At 42.3% G+C, this 27,663-nt stretch overlaps 1 protein-coding gene across 1 annotated transcript in view; it reads left to right on the top strand.

The window, feature by feature from the left end:
• Window positions 1-27,663, top strand: part of CHST8 (carbohydrate sulfotransferase 8) — a 1,263,676-nt gene that overhangs the window by 1,026,232 nt on the left and 209,781 nt on the right. The gene's annotated exons all lie outside the window — the stretch shown is intronic.

The raw sequence follows: 27,663 nt of genomic DNA on the forward strand, positions 1-27,663 counted from the left end.
TTCTCATTCTAAATGTTTCCGTAGGTGAACCACTGATTGATGAAATAGGTGTGATGAGTTTGGAACTCGTGAATTAAAACTGAGTGGAAAATCACAGATCCATGTTGACATTTCAGGATTTAATGATTCAAGATCTTCTTGTTTAAGAGTGGTTGAAATGATACTTAAATATTTGGCTTGTGTGTTGCCAGTGATGAAATAGCTGGCTGAGGCTGTTTTGGCTATCCTAATGAGGTAAAGGAAATTGACTGTTGAGTAGAATTCCTGTGTAGCTGTAGATACTTTACTTCGTTTGACTTCCAGAAATGCAAAATCATAGGGATTAGGCAGGTAGAACATTCTTTACCCCACCAGGAGCAGGCAATATTTTGTGGCTCCAAAACTAGCATGCATCCATTCTTCCTCCAATTTGTTTCACTACATGGTGTTTCTTTGTTGTACATGAATACTATGAATGGAGGTAAATATAATAATTAAACTGCTTGTAAACACCGCTCACTCAATTTAAGAGGTCACTTTTCCATAGAAAAGGATGTTTAGGAATAGAATGTCATTGGTGTATTTTTGGCTAAAACATTATACCAGTGGAGGCCTTTTTTACCTAAATCGAGTCCTGATTGGGTCCACTGATTTAGGATTTCATTATAAGTTACATAAAATTACTGCATCATAAACGTGGGCCTAGAGACGTGATTATGTGTGATTTCTGTTTTCCTGTGTATCAGACTTACTGGGTGCAAAAACACATCTGGTAAAACTGAACTCTATTTTTCAACACCAGAATTCCCGGGTGCATTACAGGCACATGATATCCAGGAAAAACATACTTTCTGTAAGAGTAAAACCAGAAGTTGTCATATGACATCAGTAATTGGTCATTTGGAAGCCGAATTCCAACTTCCTAAATCATAAAGTGGAGTAAACAACTGGCAGCCATTTTCTCTACGCTTTTCATGGGCAAAGTGTGCTTTATGAATTTCACAGCTATCCTCATACAAGGAGACCATTTTGGTCCAAATTTGTGTTGAAGGTTCACACCATAATTACAGAAAGATTAAGAAAAGGTACATTTTCAGTGATGGAGATTTTGCTTCTGGCTGAACAGGTTGTAAAGGAGGAGCCACACCTCATTGAAAGTCACATGGTGAAAACAGCATCAGAAGTGAGGATAAGACTAGCAGAATATTGCTAACGAACTGGAAGCGGTTTTCACTAGCAAAAGTCAGTGGATGATTGACAGAAGTGGTTTAAAGACCTCAAAAGAAGAATAAGAGACCTCCACCCAAAATATTGAATATACTTACTAGGCACAGGAGGAGGATCTTCACCAGCCTTGAAAATGGAACCATGGATAGAGAAAGTACAATCTAAAATAAAACCTCAGCAGCATTGTGGGCATTGCTGGCACCACAGAAGCTGGAGAACCAAATGCGGAAGATATGTCGCAATACCTATACCTGTATGCTAAATACGTTAAGGTACTGTATAATCTAAATGCTGCCATGGATCATATAATGCTATGGAAAGCATGATATATATGGTGTCACATAACATGTCAGAATGTCAATGGACTTGTATTTACATGTTTTGTGACAAATTCACCCTGCACAATTTATGTATTGTAATACTTAGATTGAAAAGCTTACATTCATTTATAAATGTTTATCACACAATTTAGGCATACATACATGTATGTAATTTGATACAATAATATTGTGATATGTATTATCAAAATCTTTATAAACATATCTGCCTTTACCCCTGGGATGTGATTATTTGCTGTTTTTAGATTGTGCATAGTATAGCAAAATATATTAATTGGTGTCTATTTTTAAATAATAATGCCTTATTATAAGATATCAGAGGATATGCCAGAGGAGGAGGTGGACCTCGATGCACCTTCAACAAGCTATGCTATGCATACAAAACATTCTAAAAAGAAGACTTAACATATAATTTCACAGTGATTGTTTTTGCCTCAGGTTAAACATGGCTCCTTTAGTTACAGAGCAAGAATCACAACTTGAAATGGGTGCATCTGAGGTGCAAGATGTTACTCTTTTTTAAGGCTCTTCGGCACATAAGGAGCGGAAACGGAAGGTAAAAACATTGAGCAACAAACATCATCTTCATCACCTCTCAATCAATCAGGGGTTTGTAAAGAGCACTACTCACCCGTTGGGGACTCAAGGTGCTGGTGGCGGGGGGAGTGCAGCTCAGTTGGGGTCACTCAAAGAGCCATGTCTTGAGGTCTTTTCTGAATTGGTGCAGTGTCCGGCTATGCCAGAGATGAAGGGGGAGAGCGTTCCTGGTCTTGGCTGTGAGGTAAGAAAAGGGCCTTCCATGCACTCTGTTCCTGTAGAAGCGTGGGATGGTGGCCAGAGAGAGGTCGGCTGAGCGGAGGTTTCTCCTGTGGGCAAGGACGGCGAGGCTGTTGTTGAGGTATTGTGGTCCGATGCTGTGGAGCACCTTGTAGTACAGGCAGGCTTGCTTGAATCCAGTGGCAAACTGAGCAAGGGACTCAAGGTCTGAGCATACCCTGCCAACTTATGGCGACAAAACGGTACAAAAGGGGGTGGTGATGGACGGAGCATCTGAACCAATCAAACACTCACACCCAGTTAACAGATCTGGGTTTAATCCATCATCGTTCTTTAGCCCACTCTGCCACCCCAGTTCAGACATGGCCATATGCAAATCAGTCTGACCCTGTGCCTCATGGGAACAGTCCAGCCCGAACTGCCAAGCCATGCCTTCCCTGGACCGGAATCAAGCTTCCTAGCAGGGGCGGTGGGTGAGATTTTAAAGTGGTGGGGCGCAAACTAATTAGCATACTGCACCGTAGCGAGCGAGCGAGCCCGAACCCCAAAAGGGGGGTTTGGGGGGATTCCCCCCCCCAAGAAAATTTTGAAAAAAAGAAGAAAAATCATGCATTTTCAAGCAAATTTGAGAAAGCAGGAAGGTTAAAAAGCAATTGTGAAAGTGCAGTTATTACATTAATAGATGGCATAACATAGGTAGTTGCTTATTCAGTATTACCACAGAGCTTCATACATTCTGTCCTATTATGCTCAGGTGCTGAATTCAGACTATAAGACTTTCATGGAAATCTCAGCTCTAAGAGTAGAAAAACTTACACAGCAGTGTAATGGTTGCCAGGTTCGTTCCGCAGGAGCGTCAGGAACTTGAAGAAAAGTCCACAGTCTTCCCCTACGGCCTTCCGACTCTATTAGACTCTAGAGTAACGAATGGCACGCAAGGGGAAAACAGGGAAACAAAACAAGGAAAGGCGGGGGAAGAAAAACAGTCTTACAATATACTGAATATTAGACTCTAGAGTAACGAATGGCAAGCAAGGGGAAAACAGGGAAACAAAACAAGGAAAGGCGGGGGAAGAAAAACAGTCTTACAATATACTGAATATTAGACTCTAGAGTAACGAATGGCAAGCAAGGGGAAAACAGGGACCTTAAAAATGAGACAACAGCATAGAGACAAATACAGTATCTTAAAGATAAGTCTGGAGCATACAGACAAGACCGGAACACTTAAAGATAAGTCTGGAGCATACAGACAAGCACAGAACCCTAAAGACAAGTCTGGAGAGCATATATATGCACAGAACCTTAAAGATGAGTCTAGAGCATACCGATAAGCACAGTACCTTAAAAACGACCCTAGAGCATACCGATAAGCTCAGTACCCTAAAGACGAGTCTGGAGCATAAATACAAACATAGTATCTGAAAGAGGAACCTGGAGCACACTGACAAACAATTAACCTTAAAGGCAAGTTCTGGAGTATATAGGCAAGCTCAGAATCTTAAATGCAAGCCTGGAGCATACTGACAAGCGTAGAACCTTAAAGACGAGTCTGGAGCATAGAGACAAGCACAGAACCTTAAAGATGAGCCTGGAGCATAAACATAAGCAGAGAGCCTTAAATATTAGTCTGGAACATAAAGACAAGCACAGCACGTTTGACGTGAGCTTGGATGGTAAAGATCTCCACAGAATCACACAGGCAAGCCTGGAAAATTACAATGTAGTGTGAGACAAATCAGGAAGCAGAGAGGTCTGGTGGCTTCGTGAACTAATGCCTTCACTGTAGGGGTCTGTCTTCGACTTCATGGTCACAGGTTCGAATCCCAAAAGGTCCGCTCACCCTTTTATCCTTCTGAGGTCAATAAAATGAGTACCATTTTTGAATTGAGTAAAAATTGAGTACAAATAAACATTGGTTATTCAGCACCAAGAAGCTTATGAGTGAACGTGTGAATTACAAATACACATGTTATGTTAGGTCATCTGGAACCATAATTAACCGTCCAGAACCCTACAAACCTGGCCATGAATGTCATTTAGCGGCCACAGCTGCGACCTCTGGTTTCCACTTGCAGACCCTGGCAAGAAACAAATACATTACTTGCATTGCTTCAGACTTTGGATGTGCCTCCTAAAGGAGAGAAAAGCCTACCTTTTAATGCTGCTTTGCAGGACGTCCTGACATTTGTTCCAAAAATTGGGACATGTATTTAAAATTAGGAAAAGCATCCGGACACGGGGACAGTCTCTGAAAACCGGGACTGTCATAGGAAATCTGGGATGTCTGGTCACCCTAGCTTCATGCCGCACTGCCGGTTCTAAGCATTGAAGAAACAGGCCCTTCTATTCTCTTTTCGGTACGCATTTAACCAACATCAGAAGGCTGAGCTGGCCTTGCTAGCTTCTTGACCTGCAGATCACTACAATTGTTACTGCTAACCGTTCATCTCACTGAGCCATCTGCCATATTCTGAAGAATGGTTGAAGTGGGGAAGGTATATTTAGTAGGCCGAGCCCTACATATGGGTTTGTATATGCATACGTAGGAACCGTGGTGTTTTCCGCAGAGCTGTCCCAAGGGTCGTCATCAACAGTGAGATGATAGATCACTCTGTCTGTGGGGGCACTTCGAGTACTAGGTGAGACAAGACACGAGAAGCCATATTGGGGGAAGCCGTAAAGCACATGGGGTTTCAAATATGAGTGCACCTGCAGACAGAGATGTTCCTGCAGTTAACATCCAAAGTTAGTGACAACTGCCACAACGTCACAGAAGTCAGCAAGAGTTGTCAGAAAAGTCTGTTATGCACAAAGTCTTCCTAAAGGAGCTTTACACTGCGTATAGAGTTCGAAATGGGTAACAGTGAATACTAGAAACCTTGTTAACCATGGGGTTCTGAGCGACATCAAATAAACAGAGAACAAAGCTCGAGTTGACTATTATGTCACTCAGAACCACAAAGTGAAGAGCATCCCTGTTGTACTCTGTAAGCTGTTTATAATATGGCAATATGTATGGACATCCCAAATCATCTACCCCTACATTCACCAGCTATAGAGGGTTATTGAGGAGCTATACACCATGCGTCCGCTCCTTGTCCCATGGTAAACCTGGTGTCTAGTCACCCAACCCACTTCCTTCTGGTCGTCACTCTCCTCCCCACCCCCTAAACAAAATAATACGTGGCATCCTCCACCCCATACCACCCTCAGTTTTGGCCTAGCCCCCAATGACTAAAAAAAGTCCAGTGTGTTTTGCTACTCTCCCACACCACCCTTTCCATTTACCATCCCACCCCACCCAAATTAAAAAATATGATTTCCTGTCAACCAATCCACGTTTTTAATAATCTGCCCTTTCCACCCAAATATATCAATATAATTCCTAGTTTCCTGTTATTCGACACTCTCTCTGCATCATTCTTCTTCCCCACCTAAATCTGCTCTCCAATCTCTGATTTCATTTCTTCTTGCTTTTCGTATTTTATTTACTTTTGTAATGAGTCATTTTGTTATTTTTTTCATCATAAGTATACAAGGGAAGTGGTTATTACTTTTATATTTTTTAATTCGTATGTGTGCAAAAAAAAAATTTGCGGTTCGATAAGGCCAGGCACATTGGCTTTGCCGGTGCTTGTTTACATAAAGCGAGGATAAATGCAGTTTTGCAATAATCACTTTTTTATTGTTTAGCGTAGATCTCTGTGAGGTAGAACTCACTGTATGTACATAAGTCTGCTGTCCTTACTCCAGCAGAAATGATCAAGCTCGAAATGAGCACGAAATAAGTGATTATTTAAATTTGGAAGACATGAACGCGAGGAAGCATGTATCCACACTTAATATTAAAAAAATTAGAGGAAATACAAAACAGACTTCATCATGGTAGTCGACATCCAAGCGCTCTGCGGAAAGTAGTTGAGGCAAAAACAAGCGAGAGGAGCTTTATGTTAATGAAAGTGGGCCAGTAACACAACCTCGAAAGTCGAGTGATTAAAAAAAAAAATAATAATACTTTTGCAGTTTTAACTATGTGGTGGCGTGAACTCGACCCAAAGGTATTGGGGCGCTTTTCATTAGCACCAGCTACATTACACAAGGCGGACGCATTCTTTTTTTAATAGGCACGGAGAGATTAAGTGATTTGCCCAGAATCACAGGATGTTGAGCCGACGCCGAAGCTGGAACTTGAATCTCAATCCAAAGTCGGCGGCTTTGGTTGTTACGCCACATCCTCCTTCATTTTTAACTCCTGGGATACTCTCTGATAAAAGAAAAACACGAGGGTGTGTGTGTGTGCACTGCACACACCGATTATGGGTTTGTTGTGCTTGCTAATAGAGCACGTTACAGGGGGAGGGGCACTAGTATTTACTATTTTACTTCTTCGACGGTCGACCAGTGACAGGCTGTCATAAATACTGCAGTGGTCTCTCCGCGGAGGGGTGAGGCCTTTCCTTCGTGCCCGCCCCGCCGAACGCCTCACTGCCCTAGGAAGCAGCGTTTCCCACATGACTGCGCAGTGCGCAATAGTTCCTTGAAAGAGACAACACGTTTCCAGGAGCATTAGCGTTTAGTTCTCTTGTATGCAAATCATAGGCAAATACAATTGCTGTTTGGGTGCACACATTTCTTGAAGCAAAAAAAGGATTCCTAAAAGAAAAGCCCGGGAGTGTAACATGGACACGGTGACTGCCTGGAGTCAACGGGTACAAAGTCTGATCAAACAGACATCTGATCTCTGAGAACTGACATCTTGTTCTAAAATACTGCACGCACACCTTAAGAATTAGAGATAAAATTGGAGCGAGGTTACAGAGGACACAACAGGGTTCTTCAATTTATTGGTGAAGTTGTCAGCACTCAGCAGTACCCCGATCTATATGCATAATGATGAACGTAAACATTTTACCTACGCATCACCTCATTCGTTTTTTGTTAATATTTTATGATAAACAGCGCTTAAATGTCATATTACGGGTCGACTCGTTGACTGAATTTCCAAATTCTCCCTGCAGCTGCAGGATGAGGATCCCAATATGTAGGCCGCAATGGCTTTCTCCCAGGATTCTCAAAATGCTGATATAATATGATATTGAACATGAATTCCTTCTTCCGGTGCACCTACGCTCCATCAGCTTCGGTATTAAACTTCAGCAATTCTTCCGGCTCCACCACGAGTCCACCTCCTAACTGAACAGGCATTATTCCTCACCAGTTGCCGGTTCCATCTTAGCATATTGTTAGTAAAAATATTGACAGACGGCAATATTGTGTGCCTTAATTATAATTCACAAAAATATCGTCCCCTTGGGTGAATAATTTCTGTTAACTCCAATAGGGCAATATTTTTGCAAATGATATTTAGGACACAATATTTCCGTCAGACAATACTTTGATCGCGATATTCTAGTACAATCCTACACGGTTTATTTCTACATTTATTTGCCTGTCACAAAAAACAGACAGTACTCCACCTTCTGTGCGAAGCTTTACTCATTATATTTTCACATTCTTTCAGGGACGGCCCTCCAAAAGGGCAAAATCTTGTCACTGCAGCGTTTTGCCTACAGTTTGTCATGTGTTATGCCTATTGCAGATTAAACAAGTCCTGTCACCACTGAAAATCCTAATTTGGCTGCTGTACCATCGAACTCAAATATGTATTTATTTACACGTTATTTATTTATACTATTTATTTACCTTTTGATTTATTTCTCTATCTGAGGGTTCTTATCAGGTGTCACACGTTGGTTGATTGCACGACGCAGAGCTGTCGTGAACTACCTCGAACCGGAGATCTGGAAAGAAAGTTCAGGGGTTGTCAAAGTCCAACCGGAGGCGAGACACGAGCGCCTACATGCTGTTTGGCAACAGGTGGCGCTATCGTCACAGGATTTCCAAGCAAGGTGTTTAAAAGGACACTGGAGAAAGACCCGACAATAACAGATCTCCGACCCCTGACAACTAAGCGGATAGGGCTGCCTAGCGGAGCAGGGCACAGCACCAGTCCAGGGCCCACCCACAACTGGTCAGGAGCAGCCTTCAGAAGGGGCGATCCCAGAGTGTGGCGACCCGGATACTGTCTGACAAAGGGATTGTGTCCTAAAAAGATATGCCTTTCTGGAGCGAGCGATAAGAACACGTACAGCCTAGGAGGCGAGGTTTCTGTGAATTATATTTGAGGCACAATATGTAAAGCAATAGTTTTTTTGTCGATATTCAACATACATTCCATTGGACCTAGCGCTGCGACACTTCTTGCGGCAGCTGCCCCGCTTTACAAATGTATCCATTCATTCGTTCACTCACTCACTCACTCACTCACCCCAAGGCTTATTGCAAACAAAGGCTCACAGGGCTGAAAGGTTTGATTCACGTGCTGTGCACCAATAAGAGATCTCTCTCCAGGGACTGATCCAGACTCAAATCATCCAATCACGACAGAGGGCGGTGGGCAGCACCAGGGGCACAATCCCATGTTCTGCACCAATGCTTGTGCACACGGTGGCGTTGGATCTGCAGCGGCGTTTGCCCTGCAATTACCGTCAGTCGCACTAAGTATTTCAAATGGTGATTTTCATGCTTCAGAGAAGCTCTTCACGACTCACGTGCTGGGATGAAAATTACAATTTGCATTTGAAAGTGAAACTGTTTGACGGATTGAGGAGCAAAACTGGCTTCCTTTAGCTTTATTTGGAAGCTAAAAAGTTGTTTTTATGTGCACCAAATGCACGTGCTTCTTAGCACAGCCGTATTTACTCACCTACAGACTAAAAGGGTGAAGCCAGCGCTCACACTTTCCCCTTTGATCTACGTTTCCAAACGCTTCTCGCCTCTCTGCCCAAAACGACCTCTGCACCCCGTGTACCCTACTCTGTCAGACAAACAGCACAGGCCAGCCTTTAGGCGGTACCGTACCCGTAGTGGTACAGGAAGGGAGCCGCAGCCGCTCCGACAAATATGGCAAAAACCCAGACACCGGCCCGGGCCCAGCGGGGCCTTAGTGCACGCGCTATGGTGCTGTATAATCAATTTGAATTTAATCAACAACCAGCATGTTGTTTATTTATACTGACTCTCTCACTAGTAGTAGTCAGTCACTCACCACACGCTGACAGACAGGCAGCACCGTCCAGCACACGAGTCGACTCGAGTCCACACAGTCACAACCACAAGGCGAGTCGGGGGACTAGACAGTGAGTGAATGAGTACGTATTAAGAACCGTTACCAGCGCCGCGCGCCAATGGCCAATCACTGCATGACTACAAGAAGTCAAATACAGTGATTGGCCATTGTGCACTGCGGCTGAGCCACCCACGTGCGGCATCCAATATGGATTGCCCCTGCTCTGCGGAACGGTGACCAGCCAATCCTGGCGCTCATGCAGCGCCAGGATTGGCTTGGAGGGCACACGCAATGCTCACCCTGTCGCCCTTTTAACGCCAGGGCTGCGCCGCATACGAATAAACATGCACCCCCCCATGTCACTGTGGGGCACATTAATATGCGCATGCTCGGGCAAGTTTCTGCCCCCCTGTGTGATGCGCGTTCAAGTTCTGACTCGTCTGTCTCGTCGTGACGTCTCGACGGTCTACGCCAGTGTCAATCACTGACACTGCAGCCCGCCCCCCTGCGCACTCCCGTTTCAGTCGGGTACTGCCCGGCGGCGAATGAGGAGAAGTCAGGAAGCTGGAGTTGGGACATTTATTTTAATTATTTACTTGCAGCCGCGGGTCCATGGGCTGGTAGGGCTACGCCCCAATGGACGCACCGCTGCTGCTTCCTAGGACCGGTTTCTGGCATTCCAGCCGTCTTCAGCCAGGCTTGCTTGAATCCAGTGGCAAAGTGAGCAAGGGACTCAACGTCTGAGCATACCCTGCCAACTTATGGCGAACAAAGCAGTACAAAAGGGGGTGGTGATGGACGGAGCATCTGAACCAATCAAACACTCACACCCAATCAACAGATCTGGGTTTAATCCATCACCCTTCTTTAGCCCCTCTGCCACCCTAGTTCAGACATGGCCATATGCAAATCAGTCTGACCCTGTGCCTCATGGGAACAGTCCAGCCCGGACTGCCAAGCCATGCCTTCCCTGGACCGGAATCAAGCATCCTAGGACCGGTTTCTGGCATACCAGCCGTCTTCTGCCAGGCTTGCTTGAATCCAGTGGCAAAGTGAGCAAGGGACTCAATGTCTGAGCATACCCTGCCAACTTATGGCGAACAAAGCGGTACAAAAGGGGGTGGTGATGGACGGAGCATCTGAACCAATCAAACACTCACACCCAGTCAACAGATCTGGGTTTAATCCATCACCGTTCTTTAGCCCACTCTGCCACCCCAGTTCAGTCATGGCCATATGCAAATCAGTCTGACCCTGTGCCTCATGGGAACAGTCCAGCCCGAACTGCCAAGCCATGCCTTCCCTGGACCGGAATCTTCCTAGGACCGGTTTCTGGCATTCCAGCCGTCTTCAGCCAGGCTTGCTTGAATCCAGTGGCAAAGTGAGCAAGGGACTCAACGTCTGAGCATACCCTGCCAACTTATGGTGACAAAGCGGTACGGCATACGTGGCATACGTGTGCAGCTTCAAAGTTATTCTTCAGACTTGATCAACAGAATAGTGCAACACCAACTTCTAAGCAACCCGTTGCTCTCACTCAAACCTAGGCTAACATTAGTGAGAGGCCTGGAGCAATGTAGGCTTTTGATAATGCCATTCTAGATCAATCCATGGAAGTGTGCAACTGCTTAAATAAGATTAAAGCACACTGATGGAGCAGGTCATGTTGCAACGAAAGGAGTCCCATTCAGCACTATTGTATCACATTCATCAGAGGAAAGAACAGCATTCCGCTCAATAAACCAGAGCCATGGGCGCATATTGTGAGAGGGCTAATAGAAGCATGTATCGAAAATTTGTAAACAACATGCAAAACTTTGCAAATCAGCTTTATGGGTGACAACTCACTCTAATCCTTTAAGTGAATCTGATGTAAGTGTGTCCCGAATGGTAAGGGATCCTTGTTTTTACCAACCCTCGAGGACAGCAGTTCCACTACCCATTTCTCAGCATATCCATCTCCTCCACTTCATAAACCTCTCAGCAGGTTTCACCGGCTAGTCAAGGAGAAGATCTGGACATGCAGCACAACTACCTCAGACCTTCTAGAAATCGGCTCCATAGCACTTTATTATAAACATTTACAAAACTTCTGTTTATATGACAAAGAAAATTTGTTGATTACTCGATCATAAGGTTTATTCTCTATTAGAAAACTATGGATTTTATTTTGATGTTCAATAGAAAAATATTTTTTGATTCACTTATTGTGTAGTGTAATGCTTAAACACTTAAAGGTACACATGCAATTATAGAAAATGTAACATATAAACATCAAATATAATTATGAATGAGTTCATATCTTATGACAGAAGTATTTTGGGTCTTCCTTTGTTGGGCCTGTACACTATCTCCCATGTTATCTTCGTCATTTGAGCCATCATCCGGCAGGTTTGTGTCTTCTGGCATGTCCACATGTCAGCTTATTGCCACATTTCACAGTGTACAGCATATGAATATGATGTTACTCACTTTTCCTGGCTTAAATGCTACTGTCCGGCCACTACTGAGTAGAGATCGAAAACAAGCCTTTGGAAGTCCAAATGCATGCCCAATTACACTTGTTGTCATTGAGTTTGACTCATTAAATGCGCATTAAGATTGAGTGATCAGGGCATGAATGAATGTCATAAGCCATTCATGTAATGGATAAGCATAATCATCTAGAAGAGGATAAAGCAGAAAGGTACATATAAAATACGGTATACATATAAAATATAGAAACGTAATATATGTAAAAATCCAGAAATATTATTCGACTTTATACTCAACTAAGAACCTTGTTCATAGTGAGTGATAGCTTGCCATTATATGGTATCCTATTGTTTCTTAGAATCATAGAATCATGCGTAGATCCTGGGAAACGGACACAGCAAGGCATAATTTAGTTATGCATCAGCAACACTTGTACATTTATGGTATGTGGAACCCTCCTATTCCTGCATATATGCTTAGCTGCTATGGGTGGTATAAGTGCATCATTAGTGCAGTCCAGGGCTTCTATGACATTAGAAAATCTAGCAATGGCATACAGGTTTGCATAATTCACTATTTGATTGTCAATAGGAAAAATAAACTCTGGTGCAAGTGGAAGCAGGGCACCTATTACCACCTTCAAACCCCTGCAAAATGGGGTCAGTGCCAAGGCATGAGGACTTCCCACTGAAACTTTAAATTCACTTATAGCAAAAATATATTGCACAACCAACATTTCGAAGAGTGGTGGAACAACAATATTGCATTGTAAGCTGTCCCTAGTGTATCCAATAAACTCCGGATGGTATCCGTGCCATAGCAATAGCTTGGAAATTTATAGTCCCTGACGTATTTAAAGACTTTTGACCCCTCCTGATGATTCTAGACACACTCTATGCCTATTGGGAGCTTCTGCGCTTTGTTGTTGTTCCTATTGCTGCACTTATTATCACAGTAGTAGTCGCAAAACCATTAAATTAAGCTCACAGAGACAGAAGCCACACAGAGTCAGAGCTTCAGACACCCTGCTGTGTTGAAGAATGAATAAAAGGTGTGTTTGGCACCTATATATTCCTGAAAGTTGTGAATGTTGTTGGCCTGTGTAATGGTTTATTTGTATGTTTGAGTTCCTGGATATGTTTGCGGGTTACAGAGAACAACATTTTTTAAAACAAATTAACTATTTAAAAAATGTATTTTTGGTGTCCCCAATCACATTAAACAGGATGAGTTTATATTTACATTTTTATAAAATAATTTACCACCTGCGCTGACCTGAAGATACTTTTGTGCTACAGCCTCTGCAAGACCAACTTACTACTTGTAATAAGAATGTGGATACCGCACCTGATTTTCCTTGGTGCAATTTTGCTCCACCTTGTAATTGTGCAGAGCAGATTTAGTACAAAAAGCTTAGGTAAATCAGCTCTGCACAACTTGTAATGAGGACCTTCGATTCAGTCCTGGATTTGTTGATATTTCTTCATTCCTGTAAGGACAGAAATGTTCAGTTGTGACATAATCCCTGCTGGGTTACCCTGTTTACTGGATTTTAACTATTCATATCTCCAACTTCCCTTGTCATAAGTTAGGTATTATACATTCTGTTGTTTTCAGCAAGCGTGTTGTGTCACGTCACCGTAGCTGGAGGTCTGCGTGACTGGTACGTGTGTCCCTAGGTGGCTTTGCAACCCAATGGGAACACAGGAACTAAAGATTGCATTGGGGACCTTTGTATTCTGAGGACTTTTATTGTGTCATGCCCTGTATCCAGCAGTGTACAGAACAAAAATTAGATCCTTGTACCTGGAGATTCCTGTCTGTTTTGTTGGAATTTAAATCTGAAAACCCCAACTCTGGGATTCCTCAGTGGCATTTGGTAGCACCATTTTGAAAAATATAGACTTTAAGAAAAAGCGGATCCACTGGAACAGTGGGGTGAATCAATTGTATCATTCTGAGATAGCAAACCTATGAGTTGGCCTACTTGAGTACTGGAGCAAAGCCAGCCATTATAGTGTCTTTTAATCCTTCGCAAACTTATTTCTTCACTAAAAGTTCCCAAAAAAGTGCATTTGAGGTCCGAGATCCGGCTTAGTCATGCCTGCAGAGTTTGTACAGTGCCTGGAGTGAAACTCAATAAACGCAAGAAAAGAAATCCAAGTGGGAGCATCTACCGAGTGAAACTTCACCATTTGCCAATTTATCATTCTAAGGCAGTGTTCAAAACATTATTTTGTCCACCTGCAAAGACCTTGAATAGTTAATACATTCATTAGACTGCAGATGAAAGCACATTTCTGTAATAGAGCTTGCAAAAAAATCATCATTATGTATTTAAATATTAATAGATTGTTCTTGTGGAGGTACACTTTAAATAATTTAATGACTGCTAATACCTGTTGCAAGTCTTATTGATCTGCAACACTGATCCTCAGCAAATGGATTCGTGTATCTAATGATACCTTTGTAAAATGTACTACACTGAAAAGATCAGAAGAAGAAATAATGAGTTGAGAGGCAAATAAATGACTGAAGCTGAATGATGCTTTACCTTTGATGTCATTATACAGGCCACTTTTTATGTATGCCACTGCAAAACATACACGAATAAATAAGAAGGCAGAAAGCATCTAGCAACTGCTACAAGAAAAACAGCAAAATAGTAATTTGATGATATACTTTGAGTGAACTAATGAAATTACAGTGCCTATTGAAATGCTGCTGAATGCTACCACACCCATTCTTTGACTGATATATCCAATTATGAAGCAAGAACAATATGCTCTCTGATGCAGTTATGTCATAGTAAGAGAAATACATGGAGGTTTCAGGTACAAATACACCACAATTGTATTTTTTTCTATATTTTTAGAGCACATGCACCTCTTATGTGTAATTTTTAGAACTCTAGCACTTCTATGTGTAATTTACTTTAAAGCAGGATTTCTGTCCACAGCAGACTCATTAGAAACATAGACATGCTGAATCAAAGCTTACAAATGTTTTGAAGAAGACCGAGTTCTAACGAGAGCTTTCCAGGGCTTAAAAAAAAGGCTTGACAATGGCTTAAATAAGCGATTTTAAGTGGTATCTGTACTTGAAGAATTGCTTTCTCTGTAAACTCCATGCTCATTCTTGGAAGATGCAGTGAGATTCCTCAATTGCATAGAAAATGCCGTTAAAAATACAGTTCCTGACACAGGCAAACCAGTGGCGGGCAGAAAAACAGGCTATTTTACCTACAAATTGTACGCCTTGCTGTCTGCCCCTCTGCTGATGACAAAATATTCTAAGATGGAGACTCCCTTCTTGGGTGAGCTTTGAAGGACCTCAGAAGGGTGTGGAATTCCTGTCGCCTAAAGCCCAGGAGCGATTGTTTGGGGTCCAGAAAAACTAGCGTTCATGTTTATTTTGTCCACTGTACAAGTAGATATAATCTCCTGTACTACAAGCCCACTGTCTGCCAGTTTACATTACAGATATGTGAAAAAGTATTACCTACCACTAAGGGAAATTTGTAAGTTCACATTTGTGTATAAGAGTCATTGACGCATAAGACTTTATTATTAAGGTGTGTCTTTTAAGTAAATACAGTGAGCTCAGCGAGCATTACTGATCGTGTTTCCAGTATAAACATGTGCACAAGTTTGCACAATGTAAGAATTTGAAACTTCTTATAATGCTCCCATATTATATGCAGATACACATAGAAGCATAATAGCAATATTGGCGATTGCTTTCAAAATTGAGTGTACACAAAAAATGCAACTTACAAATGTTTTTGTCTTAAACTATTGTAAAACTTTCTGAGGCATCATTTTGTAAAACGTGTTTTATGCATGCTAATATATATTTTTTTTAAACGTTGCCCAAGTACACCTGTGATTATACAATTTTCTGGAATTCACAAGAGTTTACAAAAGTAAGCCTGGAAACCGTAATCCTAGTAAAATGTTGTGATTTCCATTTTTTCAACAGCAAATGTACCCATGTGTATGTTCTCAAGTGAAAATCTGCTCAACAATTTTAAATCCACTTGGCCTTTGCCAACATTTCCCCTCAATGAATAATGTTTTACTCCTGCCATAATCAGGAGTAATTTTCCAACATTTTCCAATTTGGAAAAAGATTATTGGGGAGTTGGTGAATACCCGTGAACTATGTATGTTTGTGGGTGAATTTCCTAGAGTCTCTCTGGTCATAACCGGGGTGAGTGAGATTGCTTCATATTTGTCTCAGTTTATTCAGGAGCCATAAAATGAGGTCAATTCAGATATCAAGGCTATCATCACTGGGATGGAGTTGCACAAGTCCCATAGCTTGACTAAAATATATTGTGCATACTACAAAGGTTTGTACCACTACTTACTCCTATTGTTGTCTCAGGGGCATTGCATGAAGGAGGATTACAGCAGTCAAATACTTTCCCCACCCATTCTCTTAATTATTTTTTTTCTCTGATAATGTGAGGTGAGTCTTCTGCAGGAGCGCTATATCTGGAGAGAGTGATTTAAGGTACATGAGGGCTTTCTTCCTTTTAATGTAGTTCATGAGTCCACAAGCATTGAGGGATACAGCTACAACGTCATTATCATGGGTACTTTGGTTCTGATAGCCAAGGTCTATGAGGGCAATGGGTAATTGTAGGGTTTAGGATGGGTTCCCTTTGATGGAGAAGACCAGAAGTGCAATTTCGGGTACTTGAACCTTTATGTGCACTGGTCTTCTCTGGGGACAGATGCCTATATTTGGAATAGTGATTTGTACCCTCTAGGTAGCCCTAATTAAGGAAAGCCTGTTGGTGTAGGAGGGATATGGCCTCAAAGATTACTTTAGTTGGGTGAGCTATTGGAAATATGGTGAATGACCAGAGAAGGCTTCACGGTACAGGCCCTGACAGAGCAGCTTAAAATGTAGAGTATATGTTCTGCATGACTGCAGAGATAAAGCTGGGGGCGTGGAGGAGGCAATGCAAACCTAGAAGGGCAGTTAGGATTTATGTTTATTTTCTTTGGTGAAATGTTTGTACTTATAACAGACTAGCTCAAATATTAAAATGTAACACTTAGAACTAAGCTTCAAAGCATCAGCATTAGTGTACTAAAGTTTGATCATGGTCTGTTAAGACAGTTTAAAAATAGTTCACTCCCCATCCCCCAAATCTACCATACTTATGATGAAGTCAGCAAGATAGTATGCAGAGCGTTCAATCTGTATAATCAAGTAGGTTAATGTCCCAATAAGTATATATATAATGAGGGCCACATGCTAAGAGTTTAAGCAAATGTGTCCCTTCTGTGAGATAATGTTGATGTTTCTTCTTGTGTAGGTTTGAGTGAAGATCTGAACTTCTCTGTGCCAGTTTTGATGTTCTCTCCTCTGGTGTAGTGGCCCGTTTTCTTGTAACTTCCTCAATTCGAGTCTTCTCTTTGGACAGTGTCTCTAAATCTATATTGTATTTTGGGGGAGAAGATAAGACGTTCAGTAGCAGATGAGTCTTCTCCATGTCTGATAGGGTCTGGTTGTCTAAGTATTTGCCAAATGCATCCGTATCTATAAACTCCAGGTGCAACCATTGTGTGTTGTATGGGTGGTAGCTGGCTTCAGTAGTCCGAAATGGATGTCCATCTTGTTATGCTTAGGCCTCAAGCAACACGAAACGCTTAATCTTTTGCAATTTTTCAACCAAACATTTTTTATATGTCCAAATATCAATGCCTTTTGCTTCTCGTAGTGTCTGTCTACCATGTTGATATTGGACGAAGCAGACTATTATTTGCCTCTGGGCCAGTACTTTGTGTCCTCGTTTTGTGGGCTTGTTGTATTTATAATGACAGATCGAATGTCAAGCCTGTTAAGTCTGGTTGAAAGTCCCTGAGAAAGGCTGTTACATCTCCTTTTTCTATCTGTTCTGGTATTTCAGAGAAGCAACTGTTCTTCCTCCTGCTCCTGTGTTCTAGGTCCTTACGTTTTGCTTGTATTTGCCAATGGTTTTGTTCTAAGTCTAATAATGTGGACATCTTATGTTCTATCTAACCTAGTCATTCCTCCATTGCCATGAGGCAAGTGCTAAAAGTCACTATTTCAGTGTGCATGTAGAATAGTTCAGAGGAAGTTATCAACGTGTTTTCGTCAATATTGCCATTGATAACTTGAGTGCTGTGAACTCCTTGATCTCCTTCATAAGAGAGGGATTGTCTAAAATTATAATGGTGATAATCCTCAGGAGGAGTTGGAAGTGGTATGTTATGTTGTATCATTGTTGTGGCATGTGGAAAGGGTAGAAGAGGAGCATGAGGTTACTTTGATTGGCAACTAACGTGACCCGATAACTATTTGCCCTTTCTGAGCCAGGTGGGTTTGACTATTCCAGGAGGGTAGGGTTTGGAATGCTCCTTCTCGCTTTTAAGCTGAGAGGCCATTGGTTAATTCGGGTTTGGTGTTGGTTTTGCCATTTATTGCCTTACAGTGTTGTTTGCAATTTAAGGCAATGCCATTTAGCACTGCAAATAACGTACCACAGCCTACGGTGCACAGTTTTGGTTTCATGTATCTCTCAAGTCTTTAAAGCAGTATGAGTTGTTTGTCTGTAATATGGGGGAGGGGGACCTGTATTAAGGCACTATTCTAGTTTTGTTCTTTAACCACCTGTGGGTAAGTAGCTTGATTCCATGTGTTCTCAGAAGCATCACAACGGAGAGCGCGTAAAAACTATTTTTATAATCGAATGTCAGGAATCTAGGTCACAATTCTTTCCCTCCTTTTTAGCTCGAGAAAGCTTTTTGCTGCCCTGTCTGCCACTCCAGCTTGGGCTTCAGTGGACTCCTCTGTAAACTCTCACCCAACAGCTTTCTGGGAAGGGGGCAGTCCTGGGCCAAAGAAGCTATGGATATCAGCCTTGTTGCCATTGAGGACACCCCCACAGGGAGGGAATACCAAGAAGAGAGTCTGTACCAGTGGCCATGCAGCCACCTGGTAAGTTGCGTGCTGTTGCAAACCGCTACTGCTCTTGTTCTGCCCACTCAAGGCAGTCACATTAAAGGGCTGATGGCAGGACATTTTAATTGTTCTATTTTAACAGTGACTGCAATCCGTTGTAACTGTACCCCTTAATTATGTATTTCATGTCTACGTGCTTTTTATGATTCGTTATGAATCGAAATAAAGTCGTTTTGAAGTTGAAGTTGAAGTTGAAGTTGATGGCAGGACAAGCATGGCGGCGGCCTGAAAAGTTCTTTATGATATAGCTCTGGTCCTCAGCCAATATTTAAATCTTATGGAAACCAGGAGGTAGAACCCAAAATTGTAGATATACTTGACTTTATGGGCCAAACCTAACTACCCTTCAAAGAATCATCTGCAATTCCTTGACCTTATGCAACCTCAATACGCAAGCTGCCTGCTCCCGTATCTGTTTGAAATGAGCACCAGGCCTATTACATTCAAAATGGGCAGAACAGTACCCTGATACTGGAAGAGACAGACATGAAAATGGGACTGCAACCGCAGGCAAGAACTGCTTCCCAGAAAAGTGGAGGCAGCTGCCCACACAAGCCCATCCCAGATCCATGCCTCACTCAAGAAGGGCAGCACCACCTCCTGTCAGGAGAGGGGAGGTGGTGCTCAATAGCTAGATGTGTCATGGCAGTGCAGCGAGTCTGCAGGGACACACCTCATCTGCTCCCACGTGCGTCCATACCAATGTGGGTGCTGTCCAAAATTAAAAGTTTGCTGATTAATAGAAACAGTACTAGATCAAAACAAATCCAATTGTTTGATGTACAGCAGTGAAAAAGTCAGTATCATGAAAAGAATGACACGTCTTGGCCGTAGGAAGCAGCAAAGTAAGAAGACTAACAGATGGGGAGAATGCACTTATGTACTCATTTATGGGTGGTCATTGGTTACTGTGTGTTTTGCAACTGCAACGCTGGAATGTTGAGTATTGTAGTTTCTACTTGGCTGCTGTTAACTTCAGTAAAGAAAGGCAAGCATAATCTAAGCCTCTGGCCCTGCCATATAATTCTAGCATGTCAGGAATATTAGCTTTTTACGAAATAAAACCCCTGCTTCAGAAAGATACATATGTGCCAGCAGGCCTTCTATGGTACCAAGGCTTGATGGTCTGGCCGTAACGCCTTCTTTTTGTTTTGTTTTTTGAGCCAAAGTTGCATTCCGCAGATATTGCTGCAGTAGTTTTCTTTTGCGAACATAGCTACAGAATTCTCTTCTTGCAGACTTCGGTGCTGAGGTATAAGTAGTAATCGTCTCTGAAACACAGTTACTGAATTTGCCTCTTTTTAAGACACAGACAACAGAGCTACATTTTGCAGACAGATTGTCTCATGTAAGCAGGGGCAAAACGTTTTCTCTAATGCATAAGCAGAAGGTGTCACCGCCAGACGCAATGAAATATTTGTCACTGTTCTATAAACTCCGTTAGTCTCTCCCAGAAAAAAAATATGCAATGTGCTTCTCACTGACTCTGATAAAGTTTGTCTTTGCAGGCACAGGTGAAGGAAGTGCCTCTTTGTGACACTGATACATAATTTCTAACTTTCAGCCACACTATTTGTATTTTGGGAGCATGTATCCAGTATTTGTTTCCTGTTGGCGCTGTTTCAGCACTCTCTCTTGCATACACAAACACAATAGTAAATAGATACTCTGTTTATACTGTGCAGTATTTATCCATTGCAAAGAGCTTTTTTTTTAATAGCATTTATTGGAACTTTTTTTTACATTTGGCTTCAGCCCTGTTGCAGGGTACTTACTGTATGCACAACAAAATGGATCTATTCAAATATATATAAGCATGACTGTGAAACCGCCTTTTTCATGGATTGTGATTAGTGATAATTTATACCTCTCTAGTTAGTGATTTAGCTCTCAGTGCCAGCATCATAAATGACTGTGAATCTACAGGACAGTAATCAACTTAACTGCATCCTGGGCATATTAACCCACTACACTAAACGGCAACCTAGTCACACTAACCTGCCACACTCTAAGATCAATGATGCGCCAACCACGCCACACTGCATTCTGGTGCTACTGACCGGCTGCAGTGTTCGGTGCCATGAGTTAGGAATGCGCCACACTCAACTGTATCCTAGGGCCATTATCTCACCAGTGTGCACTCCTCTCTGCATTGGGCTCTAGTGGAACTAACCCGCCACAGGCCATCTTAGGGACACTAATGTAGCAGTGCGCTGCATCCTAGAAATATTGATCCAGCACAACCCTATGTCCCCTATGACTGTTTACCCATGGTGATGCCTCCACAGTACAAAATCCTATCACACTCAAGGGTGGGCTAGAAACATTAACCCATTGCACATTATTTTAGGTAATCTACCACCCTGACTTGTATAATAGGAAACTACCCAACAATACTGCACCCTGTCCTATATATACTGGCAAATCACGCCACATTGAACCCTAGCTCTGCTGCCCTAAAAACAATTGCACTGAATCCTAGGAACAGCACACTGCACTGCAACCTGGTTACATTACCCAATCATACTGTACTATAATAATAATAATAATAACTGAAGCTTATACAGCGCCTGGTTACACTAGCCAGTGTGTCCCCACGCTAATAACTTGGCCACCAGATTACCATACTATTATGACCTCCCACACCAGAGCCTCCTTGTGCCTATCCCCTGGGGAATAAGTGAGTTTTCAAATCTTTGCGGAAACCCACCTCTGAGGTTTCCACACGGAGCCTGAGGGGAAGATTATGCCACAGATGGGCAGCCAGGAACCAAAAGGACCTCCCTCCCATTCTTGCTCTTCTGATTTTAGGTACCTGCACTAGACCCACCCCCTGGGATCTCAATTGACGATTCGGGGTGTATGGAGTTAAGAGTTTTTTATTTATTTTATTTTTTTATTTATTTGGAATCTTATATAGTGCATAGTTACCCTCGGGCATCCCAGCGCTTAACCAGACAGCAACGATAACCACAGAGCCAAATCAATCACATCACATAGGGAATAAGTACGTTTTCAAAAGCTTCCGGAAACGAAGAGTACAAGTCTCTGATCGCATCCTCAATGGAAGCGCCTTCCAGAGGGTGGCTGTGTGAACCAAAAATCTTCTACCCCCAGTACGAGCCCTATTGACCCTCGGAACCTGAGCAGATGTTTCTGGTCAGAGCGCAGAGCTCTGTTTGCCTTATATGGCACCACTAAGTTCTTTAAGATGGGAGGTCCCCTCCCCTGGAGGATTCTATGTGCTGTGCAGAGGGCTTCAAATTTCACCCTCTCCCGCACCGGAAGCCAATGCAATGACTTCAGAGCAAGTTTGGCTGACTGTCTCCTTGGCACATTCGTCAGCAAATATCAATACAATATATACCTATAGTCTAGAGAAATGTCCAAGGCACAGTAGGTATGTCACTCCAAGTCCCCACAAGTGAAGAATTAATAGTAACAAGAACAAAAACAAAAGGGAAGACAACACATCCCTTAAGGATAAGAACCCTCACTCACCCGAAGGTGACATGCTTCATCATTGGGGTTATCCTTACCAATGTACAGACCTGGTCTGCATTGGGAGCTGCTACTTCTGATGGATTTAGGGAAGTAGCTCAGAGATGTTTTCACTATTAAGGACTAGGATGTTAATCCCAATGGAGCAAGAGAGTGTAGTGAGGTGTGCAGCGCTGTGAAAAAATATATGCTAAGTGGTGAAGTTAAAACTGCCTAGGTGCAATCACAGAGCAATGCTTTAATAGTGTGTTGTACTTGACAGGATTAAAAGAAAGGTAACAGCACAGTGGTATGGATTTAGAACCACTGTTACACGGTGGTCGACATGTTTCAGCCTCTAGATCACTACACATGTATCAATGGCTTTCTTCAGGACCAGATTGTATTAGTGGTAATGCTGCTGCACTTTTTCGTGTACAAATAAACATAAATAAATAAAGAAAGGTTTATACAGAACCGGTATTCCTGCTTGTCTTTTCAGTCAGGTCATACCCAGGTATCTGTGAACAATAAACACATTGTGGGAGGGAGAAGAAACACACTTAAAACTACTGTGAACCTTGATCATTACGTGAACACTTGTCAATAAATCACAAGTATCATACTTCAGGCGAATAAATTAGAAGTATCAAGGACTTACCCTCAATAGTAGGATATTCCTGCCTCACCTCTACCTTGGCGAACTGCTCTGGAGGGAGGCCCCGCTCTGCGGGGGAAAATGCATATGAGTGTCAAAGGAACAGTACACTTCTCTGTGTCACTATATACATTCCTTCAAATTGACATGAGTGTCATAAAAAACTCCTGATGAGACACACTTAAACATGAAGAGACCTAAGACGCCACCCCACTCAGTGACCAGGGGCGCCACATCAAGGTTCCTTTACGTGGTGAAGCAATTTGCAGAAAGGATTAGATCATAAAGCTTATAGAAGGACTACCTAGGCGGTTTCTGTAATCAGTAAATACACACCCAGTGTCAACATATAGAGTGAACTCCTTCTTATGGGTATAGCGCTATGTGAGAGTGAGTATACCCCCTCTATAGTTACAGAGACATAGGAGCAACAGGACGAAAAAGCACGAAAAAACAAGAGTTTACAGTGGCCTTACCTGTCCGTCGGTACCTCGTCACCGTCGAGAGCAAGTCCCGGGAGGTACCGATCGGCAGGCCGACTCTCTTTTTTAAAAGGTGAAGCTCATTGTGCAAAAGCCGGCACGTCACGGGTCTTTGCTGTCCTGGGTAGACCATAGATTTGCCTGTATTCCGCCGTGTAGAACAGCGTACTGCGCGCTATTTACTCGCGCGTGCGCAAAACGGCACTCAGGGAAGGTCACTAATCCCATGCGCATGCGCTGAACAAATACACGTTAGCGCTTCAATTGTAAAGCACTGCACATGGGCAGAGTACCGCTGTACCTCATGGCAAGTGCAGAGCTAGTGTTTACATGTTATTCATCTCCGTTAAGTTTCAAGTGAAAAAACGGAGAATATTCATTGCTTCTGCAGTCTCTTTTGAATAGCAAATAACAGAATTACTAAGTTCTGTGTAAATAAAAGCCAAAACTTGTTCAATCAAAGTGTCAAAGGGCATGCTCTTATCACCGTCCTGGGGAGGAGACCACCGAGTTTTATTCATTCTAAGGTACTCGGTGCTCATTGACTGCAGAGAGATCAGGGGAAGACAGTGTAAAGTGTTCCCTATTACTATGCTGTTATAAAATCATACCCGAGTCCTGGATTAAGATTACCCGCCTCAGAAAGCAACCTAGGTTTCCTGTTAGATAGATACCCAGGGAATGTCATCGTTAAGCCCCTGCGTTTCTGTCCCAAGCCTGTACACCCATTGTTGTTCCTTCCTAAACAGGTATTGTGTGGGGTCACTTAGATGAGGTGGAATCCAAGGTTTCTCTAACTCATTCGTCAGCATCCTGGCTGCGGCATTTTGTACCCGCTGAAGCTTACTGAACGTAGCTTCAGGGGCCCCAAGGAAAATAGCAATGCAATAGTCAAGCCTTGAGATGATCAGACCCTGGATAAGTAACTTCCTTGATGTCAGAGGGAGGAGGGGCAAGACTTTACGGGTTGAACGAAGGAGCCCGAAACAGACCCCTGCCGTTTTCTTGGCCTGGGTCTTAAAAGAGAGGTCTTGCTCTAACCACACCCCCAAGCTCTTGATCTCCTGCTTAGGGCTGGGAAGCGTGCACTACAAGAAGAAAGTGGGGTCCTTTCCCCTGTGTAATCCGATGACTTACACAGAGGGCTTTAAACTGGACCCGTTCCCTAACTGGCAGCCAATGAAGCATCTCCAAAGCTTTTTTAGAGGCTGCTCTCTTAAGTAACATCAACAGCAGCCGGGCGGCAGCATTCTGGATGCCCTGCAATCTCTGGAGACATCTTACATTAGCTCCCAGATAGAGAACATTCCCATAGTCCAGCCTTGAGGTGACCAAGGCATGGACTAGGGATTTCCTGGCTGTAACAGAGAGTAAATCCAGAGTCCAAAGTCTTTCTACTATATTCTAGGAACATTCACATACCGCATTGCACTCCATCATATGGTCTCAAACCTAACCCAGAGTGACCTATGCCAATTTAATCACGCTGCCTTGCCCCACTGGAGGGCTGTAAGAACCAGAACATCATCTAAGGTCAAAGGTAAAGGTTTTCACTGGCTCTGCCTGTCGGACCCCGAGTCCATCACAGTCAGCCTGACATCATGACTAGGTTCTGTTCAACTGTAACGTTGAACTGGGTCTTTGTTTTTTTTTTTTTTTTTTTGCCACTTTTGCATTAAAAATGTAAAAATCCATGCCTTATATCCTCTTATGCAATTTTAACTATTTTATGTCATAGTACTTGTAATTTTATTTTTTCTAAATTGATTTGGGGATTTTTATTGTGGTGTGTTCATACTTTTTTGTGCTTTGCTACTGCTAAAATCTCCATTTCTCTAGGGGAATTGCCAGCGGATTTCACCACTGGATATCAGGGTTACCCAGAGCTTTCCTTGGAATTGGGTTGGAATCTAACCAGGGTGTTTTTATTACGTTGGTTTGAGCATCACCCTTTCAAATTAAAAATCCACTTTCTAACAGCTTCCTAGCATTGGGATAGGTTGGACCACAATACAAATATGTGACTGGCAGCTGCGCTCAAGTTGCACTTGAAGGTAGAGAAAGCATTAGCTGGGCAGTGCCCACTAAATAGTCTCTGTAGTGTATAATGTAAAGTAATTAAAGTCTGAAAATGTTGTGATTTATATATGACAGACTGTAAGACCTTATACATAGGTGCCTCATCTTAATTTCATATACGGATATACTAAAATATAACCTGCCGGACCATCTATTTCTTATTTATTGGATATCACCCGATGTTTAAATCAATATAGATGCATGATATTCCTTTATTAAAAGAATATTTAAAAAAAAAATAACTAAATGTATAGGTTTTTGAGGCCCATTTATTTAAATTATATTTTATTTTTATAGAGGCCCATTCTTACTTTGTTGATTCATTGCTTTTCCATCAGATAATCCCTGAACTGTGATATTTGTAAAAGACGACCTGGGGAAACCAAACTCTGCAGGTCAAGAAAGGACTTAGACTGCTCTTGTAAAAGGGTGTGTAACTTGTGAAAACTAAATTCAGTCCAAACATCTGCAGCACTGCCCACAACAATCTTTTATCAGATCTGGCCACACCAAAGCTGTGAATGCTTGTTCAATTCCTATAGGCACATATGTTATCCAATGTCCCACCATACATGGTATACACTGCAAATAGTTTTAAAAATAACTTTGTTATAGTACTTGGCTGAGTTACATCTGAGCAAATAAAACATCTGTGACAAGTCCTAAATAATATGAAACCAAACGCTCCAAATGTCAAAGCAAGTATCAATCACCCACAACTGCTGCCAAGGGCAACCAAAATAAAAGCCTAGTGTGGGATCTCCGTCACCTTTAAGAAGAGGGAGCTTTATAAATCATAGTACCCAACTCAATTTTGTTAATAGTCCCATATCAAATTTGATATAACCGAATAGATATTTAGGAATTGTGGTGGTGAATGGTGTTATTTGCTATGCTGCAAGAGAATATGGCCAGGAAACAGGATTTAAACTCAATTTATATAAATCCCAAACCCTCACAATAAAAAGTGAACTACTGCATATGTTCGTAAGGGAAATAATGTTCAATCAAAAAATTGGCTTACTTTTTCTCACATAGTTGTAGAGAGAACTAACTTGATGGAAAGGTTTTTTCCCTACAGTTTTTTCTTATTGTGTGCAGTGGACCCCTTTATTTAGGCTCAGAAGGAATTTTAGAAGGATGGATACTTATCTGGCTTTCTGCAGCTGAATGGGGTTTTGAAAGCACTGGACTAAAGGTTATAGCACTGGGCTGCAGTGAGTGAGAAAATATCACAAGCAATGCCTCCTTACCTAAGTGTGACACCAGATACTGCTTCATTTTTAGGAAATCAAACCTTCCATTACATTATTGTTCAATTATAATCATTTAGGTAATATTGAGAAGTTAAAATGCAAGATACTTGAGGCAACAGCACATATTGGAAGAGCTATTTATCCAGTGAATTCCTGGTTGCAGTCATCAACAGATATACTTCTCTATGGTACCTAATGCTGCTGGTACCAAAATGGATCGCTTAGTTTTTTTTATTGGCCACAGAAGTGATCTTGACTGCTGAGGGGGAATATTCCACTTTATCTGTGTCAGCTTGTTTTAGGATTTAATAGACCAAGATAACCAACTGTGAAACCAATGTAGTATTTGCAAGTGCCGCTTGTATCTAGAAAGAAATCTTGATACAGCTCTGATATTCAACAGTGCGAATGAGGGAGCTGGATATTGCTGTTCTTTCATTTCTCAGCCTCCTGAGGAAATGGAAGAGCCCAATTGTAGGTGGATCAGGGATTTGGGTGTTATGGTCAGCATTTGGTACCTACTTAGGGCTTACGGCTCACAGACGTGCAATCACCACATTATTTTAATAGTTGCAGGGTTTGGAAAATCCCAGCAAAAATGTGTAACTGATACCTAATTCCTTATTTGGCATGGAGCCAGCATGGTCAAGAGGAAGCAGATGTTTCAAATGTTGGTAGTGTTCAGAGCCTTTGGCCAATCATGGACTGTCATCTTTCATAGGATATCCCTAGTATGTTGTTTGAGGTTAGAGCATCTTCCTTGATTATCTTTAGGTTC

This window comes from Lissotriton helveticus, chromosome 12 (genome assembly GCF_964261635.1).
Source record: "Lissotriton helveticus chromosome 12, aLisHel1.1, whole genome shotgun sequence".
Lineage (NCBI taxonomy): Eukaryota > Metazoa > Chordata > Amphibia > Caudata > Salamandridae > Lissotriton > Lissotriton helveticus.